A 5,288-nucleotide genomic window follows, 5' to 3' on the forward strand; every position below is an offset into this window, starting at 1 on the left:
ACTGAGCGAGTGAATGATGAAAATCTTTCAAAACATAAATCTGGATCTAAGAGACTGAGTTCTGGGAAAATCTGGATATCAAGTTAAATGTTCTGTTGGACTCATGAAGACCACCACTTCTATCACAGTCCCAGGCAAAGATTGGGGCAGCCCGCTACCTCAATGTGCCTAAGGATCAGGAGGAAACCCGCCTACATCTTAAGACTGTGTTATCAAGTTTGCTTTTAAGATTTATCTGCTTTGACATTAGGTGTATAAGTGTCATTCTTTTCCTAAACATTTGATTTTCAAAGTTTTTATCAAAGACTTCGAAAGTCTTGCTTACAAATAAGGTTTTGCTTACCACCTTGAACACTGGGTAAAGAACAGGGCTTGCTGATTGGCTCATGTGACCAAGGCATCCTGCTGCCACCTGGTGACGGTGTGCTATACATAATGACAGAGCAGCAAAATCAACATCTCCCATCCAAAACATGACCACAGAACAAATAAAGGAAATCCCCTGCTGTCTTCTTCATTTGGGATCTCCACAGTTGTCTTCTTTCCTCCTTTATGAGCAATTCGTGGTGGTGGTGGAAGAACCTGAGCTGTGGCATGGCACAGACCCACAGTGGACTTTGTGCAGAGCCTGTCTCTGGCTCTATGGCTTCCTTTCCCCATCTACACACCAGTGAACCCAGATGTGAAGATTTCATGTGATCACATAGGAAAGTGCTTGGCAAGTATCTGGTGTGTTGTAAAACAATATGCAGCGTTTAGTGCCCCACTGATAACGCTGCTGTCCCTGTTACCCAGGAAAGGAGATCCTGGGACACAACCACCCCGCACCTCCGGGAGGTGAACCGTGGCAGCCCTGGGGAAGATGTTGTTTCCATCTCAAGTACTAAACAGCTGTTCCTGCATATCAGGACCAGATGTTCTGATATGATATGCAACATTATGCTCAATTCCAACTTTTCCTGAATTGCCTGTTGATGAAAAATGACTACTAGAGGAGATGATTTATTAAAAGGAAATCCATGGATGTGTCTTTAGGTTTCATACCTGACTACCCCAGATTATGCACCAGTTTATATGTCCTGGATGCTGCAAACCTCTGGCCCATTCTGAGAATCAGCTGGAAGCTCTTCCCCTAATTACAGCTCCATCTGTCCTTCTCCTGGATGGTCCTGTGGACATCTGCCCTGTTGTACCCAGGTACAGCAAGCCCAGGCAGTTTGCGGTCACCCCGCCAATGAACATACCCCTTGAAGAGATGAGCTTTTGATTGATTCTGGAGTTGTTTGAGCTGTTGATTTGGGCTCTTCTGTGGATTTTTCTTTCTTTCTTTCTTTCTTTCTTTCTTTCTTTCTTTCTTTCTTTCTTTCTTTCTTTCTTTCTTTCTTTTTCCTCATTTCTCACCTACACGTGGCTGCAGGAGAATTCAGTGGGGAAAGTCATGAGTAAAAAGGCAGATGCAGTGACAATGAGCTGTTTCCTCCTGACACCGGGCTCACTGCAGTTTTTGTCCTGCCTCTCCTACAAACCTTGGCTATGTCCCAGCCCCCTTAATGACTTCCAGAGGTTTCCACCATGGAGCATTGCAAAGTGGCATGAGCTCAGACACTTTGGTGGTGACCAGCAAAAGCTCCCTTGCATTGTTAGGCTTTCCTGGGTGACTTCCCAGGCACGGAAAACGGGCAGTCCTTCTGAAGTCCCATAAATGTGGAGGAAGCTTGAGAACTGAGGTCGAACCTCCAACCCTGGGGCAAGCAGCAGCTGCCCAACAGGGGCCACTCTCCCACAGGTGTGTCCCTCAAGGGAGGTCAGGAATCCAAGACACAGAATGGCTTCTCTTTATCTTTTTAAGGAAAAATATATGCATTGAAGACGTCCTCCATATTGAAAAAGCAGAATTCATCCCTGTCAACGGGGCCAAGAGAAATATCTGGCGCACAAGCAGCCTTACAGAGAACCATTTTTCAGCCCCTAACTAGAGTTGAGGAAATCTGTCTTCAGGAGCTTTCCAGCCCAGCTGGGGTACAGCTCACTAGAGAGAGTGATTATTGGGGGAGCCAACGGTTCAGTCCAATTACATATGCTTAATTGATCGACATTTTAGAGGGCATATTCATATGGAAAAGGTTTCCCAACTAATCACAGGAGAAGAAACAGCATCTTAATTGGGAGGCTTTACATTGGGTGGTATTACAATTAGCTACAATGTCTAATAAGTTATCTATGATGCTTTTAATGAGAAACATTTAAGTCCTTCTGGAAATTTTCCAGTCAAATTAATTCTCAGGACTGGAGACAGTATTACAAGTAATGTTATCAGAATTACAATTAACCAGTACTAGAATGTGTCACTTAAAATAAAAGGCTCAATGGGTATGTCCTAACAGACCCACTATTCCTCTGTAGACTTTATCAGTGAGGTAGTAGGTAAGATAAATAGCAGCAGGGTCCATTGTCCATGAGCCTGATGGGGCAGTAAGATTGTCCAGGCTCCAAATGCCAAGACAGGGCCACATGCCAGGCATCTAAAGGGACTGTCCTTGTATGGGGACTTAGTTTTGTTCAATTTGCTGTCCCCAGGTCCAAGGATGCCCCAAAGGCTACAGGAGGAGTGGCATCCACAGAGGTGCCCAAGGGTCTGCAGGGGTCTCGAGCCTTGCCCTTTGGCAGCACTGCTGACTCCTGAGCCTGTGAAGCCCCCCAAAGCTTAGATCTTCATGGATTCGGCTAACTCAGTCCCTTGGTTGCAGATAGTCATGAGAACAACAAAAGCAGTCCTTGGGGCCACCTTACGCCAGGTGTGCCATGGGTACCTAGAATAATAATGGGCCCTGCTAGCCATTCCCACTTTGTACAGGAGGTCACTGATTTTCAGAAATTCTGGAACATGCTAAAGATCCAAAGAGGTCCAGGTTTGACTCCAAAGTGAGTGCTCAGAGCCTCTCTTTGACACAGCCACCCCTGGGCTTTCTCTTCTCTGGCCCCACACTGAGCTGAGCCAGGGCAAGCTGAGAGCATTGCTGGAGGCTCAGGTTTGCTGACAACCCACAAGGATGTAGTTCTCAAACTTCAGTGTGTACCTGAGTCTCAGAAAGCTTGTTAAAATGCAGACAACTGGACCCTACCCCAAGGAAGGCTAACTCCATAGGTCAGAGGTAGGGCCCTAAATCTCCATTTTTCTACCACCCAGGTGATACTGAAGCCACCGGCCAGACCCCCGGCTCAGGATTAAACATCTCTAAGGGTTGCCTCTGGGTTGCTGCTTTGGGATAAGAACCACGCCCTCACCACTATGAGCTCCGAATACTTCACACTCTCTACTTCTTCTGCCCTGTGTGGAATGAAGTCCTCTCCACTAGAACCAATAATAGATTTGGCAATGTGTCCAAGGTGCCCTTTAATTATCAGCTGGCCTGACCCCTCTCCAGGGCTGGCAGGGGCTTGTCATCTCTGCTTCCCCAGCCTGGAAGGCACTGCTCATCTTGTGACCAGGGCTCAGGGAATTCAGGGAGCAACCAAAGTCTCAGGTGCCAGGATTTAGCAGAGCAACTAAACAGGCAGGCTGCCAGCCTGGGGGTCGGATCCCGCCTCTTGTGAGTTCGGGTACACTTGCCGGGTAGCGGGCCCATCTGCCTGGAGGGTGGGAGCCGTCCTGCACCACTCACTTGGCATTCACAGCATCAGACACACAGATGAGTGCTAAGGGCTCAGCAGCGGCCATGGTAATGGGGCAGCCATAGATACAGCAGCGTTCAAGTTGAGACGAGAACCTGTGTTAATATTAGGTCAGCCAGACAAATACAGGTGTTTCGGAAAAACTGTATTAGGCGTTCACTTATCTCATTTCGAGACAGCTTTGAAAGTGGAGCATAAAAAGTTTGAGAAGGCTCCCAATAGCACAGTCATGAGGCTGCCCGGGTGAGGGGGGCAGAAAAACCCAGGACACAGGAAGCACAGGGAGCCGAGGGGCCTGGAGGGGGCCGGGGGCCACGGTAGCAGCTCAGTTTGCAGGCTGCCTCAGACCCGATGAGGCACACTTCAGAAGCTGCCTCATGGGGTCTTGCCCCAGCTCTGGCGGGGTCTGCCAGCTGTCAGGAGTGGTAGGGCAGTGACTAAAGCAGGCCGACCTCCTAAGTCCCACACTTGACTCCTTCTCCAACTGCCAGCAGATAGGCAGCGTGGGCAAGTTGGAGTAAGACCACTTCTGTGATGCGTGACACAAGTCAGAGCACCCCCCTCCCAATCAACAGCTGAATCCTTGTCAGCTCCAGAGAAACAGCAGAATGCTCAGAGCTAGCCTGGGGCAGGAGGGAGCTTGTGTTTACAGAAGGGGACTTGGGGACAGGGGTGTAGCTCTGAGTAGAGCGTTTGCCTAGCATGTACAAAGCCCTGGGTTCCACCCCAGCATTGCCAAAAAAAAAAAAAGAAAAAGGAAAGAGAGAAGAGTGAAGAGGAAGGGGACTGAAACTCTTTCCCGACTCAGCTCAGTGTCAGGAACTGCACACTGCATTCATGGACTCTCTGTTGCAATGTCCCCCATCTTGATGAGAATGCTGGTCCTCGAGGACACAGAAGGGTGTCATATGGTCATGGGAAGGCAGCTGGCTCTGGGGTGAACCAACTACTTTTAAATCCTGGCTTTGCCAGTTTCCACCTGTGAGTCTTGGGCACACCATGTGACATGCTGTGCCTTCATCTTTTCATCTGCTCAATGGGCATATGGAAAGGATCTCTTTCACATGGTTGTGACGTGCACAACAAATAATCAAGGACAAGCTGCAGGCCCTACTTACCACTGTGCCTGAGCCACAGTAAACAGCCCCAAACTCAGCTACCCCTGCCGTCGTCATCGCCATGTGGCCCGGCCTGGGCTCCGGCACGAGGGAAGCCAGCTTCAGAGCTGGGCTCTCCCTCACAGACCACTGGGGACTCCACAGAGTGGGGCATCGGCCAGGGTACTCACTGAGTCTTGGGTCTTCACTGTGACTCTCCAGGTGGAGAGGACAGCCAGCAGGTGGCCACCAGCCAGCTGAGGAGAGGCTGCCGGGGCCTGCTGTGCCTCATGGAGCCACCTTGATTACTTAACGCACACAGCAAGATTCTGCCTGTGGTGTGGTTGGTCCAGCAAGTGATAAACCACCACTCCTCCAAGTATGTGGCTGATTGCAGGAGCTGAGAAACAGGGAAAATCATTTAAGGACAAACATGTCCTGATGGCTCGGAGCAGGATCCCCAGCAGCTACGGTTCTTGGCCAAAACAGATGTGTAATGTCAGTGGACAGAGATGCCGT

Source organism: Spermophilus citellus, assembly GCF_964194105.1.
Source record: "Spermophilus citellus genome assembly, contig: SCAFFOLD_113, whole genome shotgun sequence".
Classification (NCBI taxonomy): domain Eukaryota; kingdom Metazoa; phylum Chordata; class Mammalia; order Rodentia; family Sciuridae; genus Spermophilus; species Spermophilus citellus.